General features: G+C 42.7%; 1 protein-coding gene across 1 annotated transcript in view; it reads right to left on the bottom strand.

Moving 5' to 3' along the window:
* Positions 1-14,112, bottom strand: part of cdh12b (cadherin 12b) — a 211,178-nt gene extending 197,066 nt beyond the window's left edge. The window contains exon 1 of the mRNA XM_055175812.2: positions 13,627-14,112. The gene's annotated coding sequence lies outside the window, so the exon portion shown is untranslated. The remainder of the gene's footprint in view (positions 1-13,626) is intronic.
* Positions 14,113-15,132: the final 1,020 nt, after the last annotated feature.

Below are 15,132 nucleotides of genomic sequence, written 5' to 3'. Positions count from 1 at the left end.
ATAATTATGCTATAACAGTTCATGATGCACTAAAATGAATGAATTCTGTGCAGAAACCGAAAAATCTGGATGCATTAACTGAAACCTGAAAAGGATTTTAAATATTTCAAATATTTCAAGAAAGTTTTTGTATAACTGTATTAATAATACATCTCCTAATTTTGTACACCCTAAAAAATATTGTTTTATTTTCCACCCAGCGCTCGGTCAAAAAGGGACGAACCCAACCTGTTTATTTAACCTATGCTGGGTTTCAACCCAAAATGCTGTTTTTATCCTATTGTTGGGTAAAATATCAATCAAATAACATCTTCTGGGTTAATTTAACCCAATTAAAACGTGATCACGGGACGGAGGAATGGCACAGGTGGAAATATTTTCAGTCGTGTCTTTTCTTCCAGCCGAAAGCTGAAAGTGCTATTTTTAGGCAGACGACTTTCGGTGCATCCCTAAAAACAATACATCTCAGATTGTACAAATATAGTAGCCTGGCTTACACCAGACATGGTCTGGGAACCACATGTTCATTTTCTCGTATTTGAGGTGTGGTTTACGAATGCCCAGAGCCGTTTATTGGGTGCTAAGAATGTCTATCAAATGCGTCTGTACGTAGCTCATAGCCAATCGGTGTGTCGCATAGACGTCGTCATTGTCATGCTGCCTCCTCCCCGTTCTGTGATTGGTTCCCTATGTTGTTATTGGGTGCTACGAATGTCTATCAAATGCATCTGTATGTAGCTCACAGCCAATCAGTGTGACGCATAGACGTCGTCATCGTCTTGCTGCCCTCTACCCGTTCTGTGACTGGTTCCCTATGCACTTTATTGGGTGCTACAAATGTCTATCAAATGCGTCTGTACGTAGCTCATAGCCAATCGGTGTGTCGCATAGACGTCGTCATCGTCTTGCTGCACCCGTTCTGTGATTGGTTCCCTATGCCGTTTATTGGGTGGTACGAATGTCTATCAAATGCATCTGTACGTAGCTTATTGCCAATCGGTGTGTCGCATAGACGTCGTCATCGTCTTGCTGCCCCCTCCCCGTTCTGTGATTGGTTCCCTATGCCGTTTATTGGGCGCCACGAATGTCTATCAAATGCATCTGTACGTAGCTCATAGCCAATCGGGGTGTCGCATAGACGTCGTCATCGTCTTGCTGCCCCTCCCCGTTCTGTGATTGGTTCCCTATGCTGTTTATTGGGCGCTACGAATGTCTATCAAATGCGTCTGTACGTAGCTCAAACCCAATCGGTGTGTCACATAGACGTCGTCATCGTCTTGCTGCCCCTCCCCGTTCTGTGATTGGTTCCCTATGCCCTTTATTGGGTGCTACGATTGACTATCAAATGCGTCTGTACGTAGCTCATAGCCAATCTGTGTGTCGCATAGACGTCGTCATCGTCTTGCTGCCCCCTCCCCGTTCTGTGATTGGTTCCCTATGCCGTTTATTGGGTTCTACGAATGTCTATCAAATGCATCTGTAAGTAGCTCATTGCCAATTGGGGTGTCGCATAGACGTCGTCATCGTCTTGCTGCCCCTCCCTGTTCTGTGATTGGTTCCCTATGCCCTTTATTGGGTGCTACGAATGTCTATCAAATGCGTCTGTACGTAGCTCATAGCCAATCGGTGTGTCGCATAGACGTTGTCATCGTCTTGCTGCCCCCTCCCCGTTCTGTGATTGGTTCCCTATGCACTTTATTGGGTGCTACAAATGTCTATCAAATGCGTCTGTACGTAGCTCATAGCCAATCAGTGTGTCGCATAGACGTCGTCATCGTCTTGCTGCCCCTCCCCGTTCTGTGAATGGTTCCCTATGCCCTTTATGCACTTTATTGGGTGCTACAAATGTCTATCAAATGCGTCTGTACGTAGCTCATAGCCAATCGGTGTGTGGCATAGACGTTGTCATCGTCTTGCTGCCCCCTCCCCGTTCTGTGATTGGTTCCCTATGCACTTTACTGGGTGCTACAAATGTCTATCAAATGCGTCTGTACGTAGCTCATAGCCAATCGGTGTGTGGCATAGACATCATCATCGTCTTGCTGCCCCTCCCCGTTCTGTGATTGGTTCCCTATGCCCTTTATTGGGTGCTACGAATGTCTATCAAATGCGTCTGTACGTAGCTCATAGCCAATCGATGTGTCGCATAGACGTCATCATCGTCTTGCTGCCCCTCCCCGTTCTGTGATTGGTTCCCTATGCCCTTTATTGGGTGCTACGAATGTCTATCAAATGCGTCTGTACATAGCTCAAACCCAATCGGTGTGTCACATAGACGTCGTCATCGTCTTGCTGCCCCTCCCCGTTCTGTGATTGGTTCCCTATGCCCTTTATTGGGTGCTACGAATGACTATCAAATGCGTCTGTACGTAGCTCAAACCCAATCGGTGTGTCACATAGACGTCGTCATCGTCTTGCTGCCCCTCCCCGTTCTGTGATTGGTTCCCTATGCCCTTTATTGGGTGCTACGAATGACTATCAAATGCGTCTGTACATAGCTCAAACCCAATCGGTGTGTCACATAGACGTCGTCATCGTCTTGCTGCCCCTCCCCGTTCTGTGATTGGTTCCCTATGCCGTTTATTGGGCGCCACGAATGACTATCAAATGCGTCTGTACGTAGCTCATAGCCAATCGGTGTGTCACATAGACGTCAGCATCATCTTGCTGCCTCCTCCCCGTTCTGTGATTGGTTCCCTATGTTGTTATTGGGTGCTACGAATGTCTATCAAATGCGTCTGTACGTAGCTCATTGCCAATCGGTGTGTCGCATAGACGTCGTCATCGTCTTGCTGCCCTTCCCCGTTCTGTGATTGGTTCCCTATGCCGTTTATTGGGTGCTACGAATGTCTATCAAATGCGTCTGTACGTAGCTCATAGCCAATCGGTGTGTCGCATAGACGTCGTCATCATCTTGCTGCTCCTCCCCGTTCTGTGATTGGTTCCCTATGTTGTTATTGGGTGCTACGAATGTCTATCAAATGCGTCTGTACGTAGCTCATTGCCAATCGGTGTGTCGCATAGACGTCGTCATCGTCTTGCTGCCCCTCCCCGTTCTGTAATTGGTTCCCTATGCCGTTTATTGGGTGCTACGAATGTCTATCAAATGCGTCTGTACTTGGCTCATAGCCAATCGGTGTGTCACATAGACGTCGTCATTGACTTGCTGCCCCCTCCCCGTTCTGTGATTGGTTCCCTATATCAGGGGCAAAATAGGTTTATAGTTTCCATGTTAGACTTGCAGCGTGAATAAATTTGAGCGCAAGGCAGCATGGGGAAACCCAGGCTACACATATAGTACATTATATGGGACTACAGGTGAAAATCAGCATTTATGCTATAACCTGGCTCATTTACAGTCTGTACAGTAATGTTTGATTGTTCATTAATGTGCACTGTCCCGAACAAATAAATAAATAATATGATCTATAACTAATATCACATAAAAAGAAATGCTTTCAAGTAACCTTTAGTGAGTCTACCTAATAAAAAAAAGTTTCAGAAATTGATTGTAGTTTACCTCCTTGAGACTATGAGTTGAATGACAAGCTAAAGTTTCAAAACTGTTTCTGCAACACTGATCAAGATCAATATTACTTTTCCCCATCTGCACGGCGGTGGTAACATTAGCAGAACAGTCATCTCGGATGCAAGGAAAGTTATTGCATTTTGATGAAAGTTTATGAAAGCCAAACCCCTTAGTTTAACATACATGATTATATTCATTCAATGAAAACATTAATAAAGAAATTTTGATTTCATATTGTCTTTCAAATTTCTCAGTTTCTTTGTTATGTGGCATTGTGTGTTTGCTTTTTGTTCATTTGTTTTCTAATGTCTTCCAAACCACCTTTGCCTTGGCAAACAATGTCTCTATCTCTCTCTCTTCCTCTCTTTCTGTCTTTGTCTCAGTGGAAATCTAATAACTTGAGTTTTTCATTGGAGAAAAGAGTGAAGAATGAGAGAGATTTCTACGAAATACGTGTGGGCCGTTGCTGAACGCTGTGGCCCAGCTGAGTTGATCCGACATGAATGTTTGTTTCTGGTATTACACATCAAGAAAACAGAGGTAAATTCTAGTTAGTATGTAGATTTGTTAAAGCGCCGCTGTTCATACTACTGCCATGTACGTGCAGATGTTAAAAATGAGCGGAGAGGATGAAAACAAATCAATATAAAAGATGGGAAGAAGTGGCTATCATTCAGGGGGAAACAGGTGCAATATCTCTCTCAGATAGGAGGGCCATCCATCACCGACAGGCTTTAATTTGTGGTGTTTAGACCCCCTTCTGCTGATTGTCTCACAGCAAGTGTGTGTGTAGGGGTGGCAGGTGGAAGGTAATGGTGGTGGGGGGTTACATCTTTAAAATAAAGCAGGAGGGCTGCAGAAGAAATGATAGAAAAACTGATGTATGACATAACAATAGTAAGACAAAGAGGTTGCACTTTACAAAAGGTTGTATTTGTTAATCTTAGTAAATGTATTAGCTAACATGAACTATCAATAAGCAATATAGTTCTTTGGCATTTATTAATCTTTGTCAGTGTTAGTTAATGTCAACACGACTGTTCAAGTTCATTGTGAATTAACTAATGTTAACCTTTCAACTTTTAGTAAATGCTGCAACTAACACATACTAAAATAAACAAATGCTGTAGAAGTTAGTGATGGGGACAAGACTGCCTATGGCGAGTCAAGACCGAGTCTTTGAAGGGTCGAGATCGAGTCCATTGGTTTTCACAATATAGTGAACTCAAAAGAGAACCCAGTTCTTTTTTTAGTCCTCTTGAGAACTGAAGTGATCTCAGACCCTTTCTTGTTCACATCACAACTTCATAAGAACTCAGACCCCAGCTTTCTATGCAGCAGTTTATTTTGATACAATGTCAAAACCACACGCGAAACGGACCGGGACCTCATTGATTTCACATATCAAAAGAAATCGAACCACAAAAGAACCCAAAAGCGAACCGTACTCAGACCACCTCCAGACGTGGTCTGAGTTCGGTTCGCTTTTTGGGTCCTTTTAGGGGGGTCTGAGATCACTTGGTTTGTTCATATATATACCCTGAACTGCTCTGAGAGCGTTTGGAGGGCTCAAACGAACTAGGTGTGAAAACACCCTAAGACCATAAAAACATGTCAGTTTTCATCTTCATGATTAAATATCACTCCAGTTAATAATCAACTGTTGCATTTTATTATTACTGTCATGAGTTTTTTATATGAACATAAAAAATGCAATGGTCTCGGTCTGAAATTTTGAGTCCTTCTCCTCCCACTGTGGTCCAAGACCGAGTCAAGACCGAGTCTTTAAAGGAACAAGTCCGAGACGAGTCCAGGAAAGCAGAAATATGTTTGGATCATTTTCTTTCAGTTCGGCACTGTAATATACAATAGGGTTGTACTTGCTAATATCAGTAATTGCATACAAAGTAATCATGCAAAATTGTACGATTCTCATGAAACAAAAAACAATCAAACCGAACCCCTAACCCCGCACCTAATCCCAACGTCACAGGGGTCAAGGCAAACCGTACCAAAACTTACAAATGTGATTGTATGATTTAATACAAATTAGCCAACTCGTAAAATATGTAGGAAATTCTCGTGAGATACTATTGGATATACATAGATGCCTCATTAGTGGCTGTTTTATGGGCAGCAGTGTTGCCAAGTTGCCTGTCAAGATTAAGGTAAGCTTATTTTATTAATGAAAGTACAGTTTTATTTTTTTGACCAGGGCCATTGGACTAGATTTAATTGGCCATTGGGGTGGTCTTGTTAGGCAAATCTGGCAACCATGCCAATCGATCCTTAAACACAGAGAGAGCAAGCTGACTATGAATCCACAAATGTAGTTATACGCATGCATGATTACCACGTTACGTGCTGTTGCGAAGACCCAAACATTATAATTGCTAAACTAACACAATACCAAGACAAACGTATTAGCTAACACAACATTATATACTATAGTTACTGCATTTTTATATATTTTTTTCTTCTGGCCAGTTTTTGCCTTTATTTAACAGTGAGTTTAGGAGATGACAGGGAGGAGAGAGGGGTATTGGATCAGCAAATGACCACAAGCCAGGAATCAAACTTGGGTCCCCGAAAGTGCGAAAGCACCACAATGTCGGACTGCACAGTACACCATTGGCTCCGACTAGTTACTACAGTTTAAAAATCTGTAACAAAACATGTACAAAAACAACAGATTCTCACCCGTGAAAGGTTAATCACTTTTTGGGAATATTAAACTCTGATGGGTTTACAACCAAAGGCTGTGGAATGTTGTGGTATTTTGGAAAAATGTGATTGATGTCTGCAACTGGACAATTCCTCAATTGTGGATACTCTACATATATGAAGCGGTTGAATGAGGCATTTAATATTAATAATTAGCAAGGTAATGTACTCACACATTTTGGGTAAAACAACAAATCCCGATTTGAACAAAAATCACGATTTATACAGTATTGAACCGGGTTAAGCGTATTTATAACCTATAAACCTTTCTCTCACTTCTTCATTGAGCTTGTTGGAGTGCATTATGCGATTATCTTCCCATGAAGGACACATGCAGTGCTGCCTTACAATTTCTGCTGCCCACCTTTTGGAAAAGCCTTTATTTATGTACAGCATCTTCGTTGGATAAACGGTGGGTTATGGAACCACGTCGGTGATTGTTTTCTTGTTGCCATAACCTTTTATTTCCTAACAATAATTTTTCCTGCTGTTGAGTTCGCTGCACTATATGTACCAAAGTCTTTTGAACAGCAACAACAATTCCACCTAAATGTGGGGTATACAGTTTGTGTAACTGTACCAAGGTGACATCTCAATTGTGTGCAAGCAGACAGCATGCAGCTCCCCCCTTGATAAAAGTGCTGAGAAGAGTCCTTTATTGAAGCTTCATACAACATATGACCCAAGGTGAAGAGAGTCCATATAATCTCAATTATTGATCGGCACTGGGCTCTTCACAGGAGTGGTGAAGGCAGTCAGTGTGGATGGCAGGCATATCTGGATGAGCAATTTGGTCTCATCTCTCGCTCTGGATGAAAATGATAATGGATACCGAGACGCACATCAGTTCGATGCCGTAAGCTATCATAGCTGCGGACACGAAGGCGAGTGAGAGATGCTCTGCCCTTCCATTAAAATTACATGGGCATAGAGAAAAGAAAATGGGAAGGAATGGTTTGAGGGAGTGCCAGAGAGATTACGAGAGCCGCAGCCCAGAAAAAAGAAAGGAACTGAAATGAACTGAACTTTCTTAGGCCCTGTTGACTCTGCTTTAAAAAGGTTAACGGGGCTGTCGCTACACTTCTGCTGCCCATGCGGTCCGCGGGATATCCGAGGGCCCTCGTCAATCACACAATAAGTAGACAGGATTACTGTGGATCTTTCCCGCAGCGAGGATCTTACCGCACCGTTACGGCATATCAGAGAGGATTTCCTGTACTGCACTGCCCAGTCATTCACTTGTACAATACTCGAGCATTGCATCAGCAATAGCTTCCTATACAGAGGGAGCTCATTCGGTTAAATTATGCTTTGAGATCGCTTTAAGAAAGAACCAGATAGGCAGCTCAGGTGAATGAAAAGGGGCATTGGGAGATTGAAATGAACTAGATGCATGGTAAGAGAAAGGGAGATGTGGAGTGGCTGAGATTGCGTAAAGGGTATTGATGATGGACAGCATCTTTAATTGATTTTTTTAAAGGAGCCGATATAATATTATTTTGATATAATAATTACAATAATTTAGTTCCACATGAGCATTTCTCAAGCATTCTGTGTAATTGAGTAATGCGTTGTCAAATGAGTAACAAAGATTACAGGTTTGTTGTAGGGTCGAATATAGTTGGATCTGCAATATCCTCTCTGCAAAGCTTGCATTTTATTCCTCTCTGATATTTTCTGTGCCAACTTTTAAAGCCGGACTGATGTGATCTTGGTAAAAGTATAGAGCAAGCTGGACTATAGATGCTACATGTGCTATACTGTAGCATCTTCTGGTATTCAGGGGTAACAGTATCTATCCTAATACGTTGATATGCTAATATGCTAATAATTCTGGCTGACGACCCATTTTGGTGATTTATAATGGTCTGGAAGCACTGGAGATGGAGCTTTGCAGTGGTTTTTATTATGTCTGCATATAACCAAGCACCTTTATTTCAAACGAGCAAGGACAGTCCTGTATTTTATATTTTGGCTCTTTAAATTGTGGTTGCATTGTATATACATAATTTTTGATGGGAGTAGCATAGGGGTTTGATAAGATATGTGAAGCGATAGCACACACACAACACTCAAAATATATCAGTCTGTCCGGCTGTGACTGTATAGTGTTCCCGTCACTGGTCCCATGTCACCTGATGTCATCATTCTTTTTTCCAATTGAATTTTGATGAAAAGCAGAGAGGGACTTGTCAAATCTTGTGCCCTTCGGTTTCAGGGTTCCCATCTGCTTTAAGCTGATTAGACCTCATTTAGCTCCCCCTCACTCCCCCCCCACACACTCTATCTCTCTCTCTCTCCCTCTCAGAGCTCCCCCTTAGAGCTGTCTTGTCTTTTTAAAGCTGTCTTTTAGAGCTGTCTCTCTCTCAGATCTTTCTCAGCGCAGTCTCACCCTTTCAGAGCTGTCTAGTCCATCTACGAGCTGTCTCGCCCCTACAGAGCTGTCTGTGTTTTGAATCTTTCTCAGAACAGTCTCACCCTCTCAGAGCTCTCCATTAAAGCTGTCTCACCTCCTGTCCTTAAGAGCGGTCTCTCTCAGATCTTTCTCACAGCCATCTCACCCTGTCAGAACTGTCTTTCAGAGCAGTCTCACCCTTTCAGAACTGTCTTGCCTCTACAAAGCTGTCTGTCCTTTGCAGCTGTCTCTCTCTTTCTCAGAACAGTCTCACCCTCTCAGAGCTCTCCTTTAAAGCTGTCTCACCTCCTGAACTGTCTCTCAGATCTTTCTCAGAGCCGTCTTACCCTTTCAAAACTTTCTAGTCTATCTAAAAGCTGTCTTGCTCTTGTCCTGTGCAGCTGTCTCTTTCTCAGAACAGTCTCCCCTTCTTAGAGCTCCCCGTTAGAGCTGTTTCGTCTTTTTAAAGCTGTCTATCTTTTAGAGCTGTCTCTCTCTCTCAGATCTTTCTCAGAGCCACCTCACCTTGTCAGAGCTGTCTTTCAGAGCAGTCTCACCCTTTCAAAGTTGTCCAGTCTATCTAAGAGCTTTCTCTCCTTTGCAGCTGTCTCTCTCTTTCTCTGAATAGTCTCCCCTTCTCAGAGCTCTCCCTAAAAGCTGTCTCACCTCTTCAAAGCTGTCGGTCTTTTAAGAGCTGTCTCTCTCAGATCTTTCTCAGAGCTGTCTCACCCTTTCAGAGCTGTCTATCTTAGAACTGTCTCGCCCCTACGAAGCTGTGTGTCTTTTGAATATCTCTCTCTTTCTCAGAACAGTCTCGCCCTCTCAGAGCTCTACCTCAGAGCTGTCTCACCTCTTCAAACCTGTTGGTCTTTTTAGAGCTGTCTCTCTCTCAGATCTTTCTCAGAACCGTCTTACCCTTTTAGAGCTCTCTATCTAAAAACTGTCTCGCCCCTACGAAGCTGTGTGTCTTTTGAATATCTCTCTCTTTCTCAGAACAGTCTCACCCTCTCAGAGCTCCCCCTTAGAGCTGTCTCACCTCTTTTAAGCTGCCTGTCTTTTAGAGCTGTCTCTCTCTCAGATCTTTTTCAGAGCCGTCTCATTTTGTCAGAACCGTCTTACCTTTTCAAAGCTGTCTAGTCTATCTAAGAGCTGTCGCACCCCTACAGAGCTGTCTGTCTTTTGAATCTTTCTCAGAACAGTCTCACCCTCTCAGAGCTCTCCGTTAGAGCCGTCTCACCTCCTAAAAAGCTGTCCGTCATTAAGAGCTGTCTCTCTTTCAGATCATTCTCAGAGCCGTCTCACCCTGTCAGAACTGTCTTTCAGAGCAGTCTCACCCTTTCAAAGCTGTCCAGTCTATCTAAGAGCTGTCTTGCCCCTACAGAGCTGTCTGTCCCTTGCAGCTGTCTCTCTCTTTCTCAGAACAGTCTTCCCCTCTTAGAGCTCTTCCTAAAAGCTGTCTCACCTCCTGAAAGCTGTCTGTCCTTTAGAGTTGTTTCTCTCTCAGATCTTTGTCAGAGCTGTCTTACCCTGTCAGAGCTGTCTATCTTAGAACTGTCTCACCCTCTCAGAGCTCTCTCTCTCTTATAGCTGTCTCACCTTTTCAAAACTGTCTGTCTTTTTAGAGCCATCTCATAGATCTTTCTCGAAGCCATCTTACCCTTTCAGAGCTGTCTAGTCTAAGAGCTGTCTCGCCTCTACAGAGCTGTCTGTCCTTTGCAGTTGTCTCTCTCTTTCTCAGAACAGTCTCCCTCTCTCAGAGCTCTCCCTTAAAGCTGTCTCACCTCCTTAAAGCTGTCTGTCCTTTAGAGTTGTTCCTCTCTCAGATCTTTTTCAGAGCTGTCTCATCCTTTCAGAACTGTCTTTCTAAGAATTGTTTCACCCTTTCAGAGCTCTCTCTTAGAGCTGTCTCACCTTTTCAAAGCTGTCAATCTTTTTAGAGCTGTCTCTCTCTCTCAGATCTTTCTCAGAGCCGTCTTACCCTTTTAGAGATGTCTATCTAAGAACTGTCTCGCCCCCACAGAGCTGTCTGTCTTTTAAATCTCTTTCTCAGAAAGGACTCACCCTCCAAGAGCTCTGCCTTGTAGAGCTGTCGCACCTTTTTAAAGCTGTCTGTCTTTTAGACCTGTCTGTTTCTCAGATCTTTCTCAGAGCCGTCTCACCTTGTCAGAAGTATCTTTCAGAGCAGTATCAACCTTTTAGAGCAGTCTCTTTCTTTCTCAGAGCCATCTTACTATTTCAGAGCTATCTATTTAAGAGTAGTCTTGCCCCTACAGAGCTGTCTGTCTTTTAGAGCTGTCTCCCTCTCAGAACTTTCTCAGAGCCATCTCACTCTTTCAGAGCTGTCTATCTAAGAGCAGTGTTGTCTCTACAGAGCTGTCTGTCTTACAAAGCTTTCTCTTCCCATCAGTGCTGATTGTTTCTCTCTGTGCTGTATCTCTCTCTTCCGTTACCAACCGGTCAAACGAGGATTCCTCATTGAAACCAATGCTAGTGCATCTGCTTGCTCACTCTAGGGAACTGGACTCTTGTTGGGGCATGGCTTTGTTTTCAGCAGCTCAGATCACTAGGAGCAATAAACTCGAATTCTGTTTCTTACACTGTGTACTCTTATCTCTATCACAAATGCTGACCCAAGACAAGCCAACATGAGATTTCTATGGCAAGTTCAGGAGGGATCTTTGCATTGTCCCTGACTACTGATTTCAGACAGTGATTGAAGCCCAGCACTCGTCGCTTTTGTAAAAGCAGGCCTGATCCAGAAGAAAGATAGGATGCGCTGTGCTTCATCTGCGAGTTGAATTCCGGCCACCGACTGTTCGGCTTTTTATTCAAGAGCGTCCCACAAATCCATGCAACCTTTAACAGATGGATGAGTTCGGCTTTTTACCATAGGACACTCGCAAGGCTGCCACGGATCAACTGAGAATAGGTTGTTGATGCAGTTAAAGATGAACTGATATCATTTCATATTCCTGGCACACACTTTCTTTGATTTATGAAAGCCAGGGATGGAGCCTATATGAATTTAAACTGATGTCACGGCTCACCTTCTATCGCTTTTATTTTTTTTACTTTGTGGTTTATTCTAGGAATGCTGAATCTGAATTTTACTGTGCAGATGGGATTACACTACACCTCCTCTGGCACACGCAAATAACAGCTGGCACAACGCGGTAGTAAAAACTACCACTGAAAATTATAGATATGTTGTCTTGGGGAGGGTGGGGGGGCAGAACATCATTCTAAATTTGGTTCGGTGGCCATTATAATGTGTAGTTCTGACAGTTAGAATAAAAATGCTTTAAAGCAGATGTCTAAGATAAACAGCTTGCAGACTCTATTCTTGTGCATGCTTAGAAATAAAGGTATAAAAGCTGGGACGGTACCCTTTAAAGGCCCTAATATGTAGCCTGTAGGTACGAATAGCTGTACCTTTGAGGTACTAATATTCATCCTTTAGGTACAAATATGTACTTTTTGAAATGTACCACCCCAGTGACAGCTTTTATACCTTTAGTCCTATCTCTGTGGATCTTGAGGTTTATTATGCAAATTTGTATTTTTCGCTTGTATATTAAGGAATAGAAATCCTGGTATTAAATTTAATCACTTAAACTTTAAATGCATGTGTATGCATATAAAATGCTGTTATTTAATATTTCAAGAAGTTTATCCAGCATGAAATATCTGTCTCATCAGATACAGGAAACAGGGAACTGCATGTGAGTGTGAACCCACCTACACCTGTTTACATGCCTTAATGAGCATGCGAGATGTATATCTTAGCAAATACCACAATATTTGCATACTCATTTGTACTAATAATCCCTCAAACATAACACTAAATCTGTAATCTCTCTGAAATTATATTGATATGTATGTAAACCCAAGACCACAGTGGTACAGTATGTACATTAATATCTCTATTATATATCTATGTGTACATATTTTACATACCATGATGGACAAAGATGTGTGGCAAGCAAAGACTACATAAATGCCTATAATCTTAATAAATACTGTGCATTACATGGCTTGAATCCCATAGCATGTCATACTTCACAACATGCAAGTGCTGTTTCATGTGAGGCTCAGAAACATTTCATTTAAGAAGCACTTGAGATATAACCATCACTGTTGTTACTGCAGTTTGTCTTTTCTGCGTCAGCAAAAGCACTCGTAACAGGTTCTTGATGTTGCTCAGATGTCTCAGCCTTTCCTCTGTTTTACTAAATTGTTTTGGTAAAAAAAAACTTGTGTGTTTACTCTGGTTTGTATTTTTCTATAGATCAATTTGTAGAGCATTGTGTTAGCAGCGCAGAGGATATGGTTTTGACTCACTGGGAACACACATGGTGTAGGTAAAGAAAAAAAAATCTGCTAAATACATGAATGACAATCAAAGCTTTGGTTTCGCTGGTTTTAAATGCACCTTTTTGGCAGTTGTAAATAATACACACACACGCACACACAAACACAGCATGAGTGCTTTCTCTGCTGCGCAATAATCACTACAGATACAATCACTGCGCGCAAACCTGTATCTCGCCTCTGAAGTCCCAGCCAGCAAAACAATCTGACGTAAATGGAAGTACTGTACTTTATTCAGTCATATCTATCTCCACAGTTAGACTGTTTAGCTTTCTGCGCCTTTTCTGAATGTTACTTCTAAGTACGCAGGGATTAATCATTTCTGCGTTTCCTCCCGGAGTGTTAGCGCATAAAAGTATTACGGCTTACACGGCAGTGCAATTGGGGATAAGACGCGCAAAATTGAGAGTGCCTTTTGCTCAGTGCTTTAGTGCATGGGGCTTGAGAAAATCCGAAAGCGACATAACTATCGTCCTTGGAGTTATCAGCACTCGTCTGCGCCCTGCGCGCTCTCCAACAGTCTGTGCATTACTGCCCCGGTGAGAAAGTCCACATCAGCAAAATACAACACCAAACACGCATACGCACAGAAAAGAAACTGTCCTACCTTAAATGATTCCTTTTCCACCGACGGAAAGAGACGGAGTCGAAGATGGAGATGTTTCAAATGATAAAAATCCAAATGCTTCCCAAACGGTCTTCATCCAACCTTCCTTATTTTCCTCCTCGTTTAACCTCGCTTTCCTCCTTTAATTCCTTGTTTTTCATTTACTCAGTCTTTTCTCTCTCTCTGAAGTCTGTTGTGCTTGTTCATCCTGCACTGTACGGGAGCCAGAGCGCAGACGGAGACGCGTGCCGCCAGTGAGAAAAGAGGAAACGCGGCGTAGATAAAGAGCGAAAGTGCGCGCGCGTAATAAGAGAGAAAGAGAGAGAGTTCTGAAGTGCGCGTCCCTGCGGTTTTACAATGAACAGAGCTCTCGTGTGTGTGTGTGTGTGAGAGTGAGTGAGAGAGGGAGAGACAGTGTGACAGTGAGTGAGCTCGTAGAGAAACGGAATAAAGGAGGCTTTGCTGACTGGCTCTGGTGCGCGGCGCGGCGCTGCGCTCAGTGCCGAGCGTGATTGGAGAGAGTGCGACCCCTGTCAGGTCTCCGGAGTGAGGGATCTTCATCAAGCAGATTAGAGAGATGGAACAGTGCCCCCCCCCCTTCGTCTAGTCCCTTATTCCCTCCTCCGCTCCTCCCTCTGTCAGTGTGCAGACAGGCAGTGCGCTGTGGCGCGGTCATCACGAGCCTCACGGGAACGGCGTATTTTCCCGCAGATGCACCTGCATTCATCTAGTTTGTTTGTGCGCGCTGGTAGTTAGTGCCAATGCGATGGTGTGTATGTGTATAATTTGGCACAGTTTGTGTTATATTTTGGGCGGTCATTGTCAAGTGATTTGCTCTTCAACACATAAACACTTCAACAGGAAAAGGAAAACAATTGTGGGTGTGTTGGCCTCACTTTTGGATTTTTTTTATTTAACTTTCTGAAATGTATATTAAAACCTCAATTGCTCATAAAAGGGCCATGTTTAAGCTGGCCTATTTTTAGGAAATCCTGCTTCTAGAGTAAGAACAAGAGTGTTTTGCAAACACACCCACAAACTCTGTCTCTGGAGAGCTGCATGACAGTTATTTCGCATGACAAATTTTGCAGCATCGACACTGTTATTGAACTGAATTTAATCCACATTTATACTGATTTGATCTGAATACCAACAGCATCGTCTGTTTTGTGACCATTGAGTGCATAAACTGTCCAACATTTATACTTAACTCTTTATAACCAAAGCATTGCAGTTTGAGTCTAATACCACTAGGGAAAATCCTTCAATTTGCATTTTTCCAATTTAATGAACTTCCTGGTGCATATTATATTGTCAGCATATTTGTTTGAGCCACTGATTTGAAGAAATATACATAAATTTCAGTATTTTTTGCCTTCCTTTTGCTTTACTGGCTGCTTCCATGTACTCACAATGACGTGATAGAAAAAAACTTTAATAGCAGCTTAATTTTTAAGAGTGTATACATCTCAGAGGGTTTAAATGTAGGCTTACATCTTTTGCACT

The sequence above is a fragment of the Misgurnus anguillicaudatus genome, chromosome 4 (genome assembly GCF_027580225.2).
Source record: "Misgurnus anguillicaudatus chromosome 4, ASM2758022v2, whole genome shotgun sequence".
In the NCBI taxonomy this organism is placed as follows: domain Eukaryota; kingdom Metazoa; phylum Chordata; class Actinopteri; order Cypriniformes; family Cobitidae; genus Misgurnus; species Misgurnus anguillicaudatus.
This window is presented reverse-complemented; position numbering and strand designations above follow the sequence as displayed.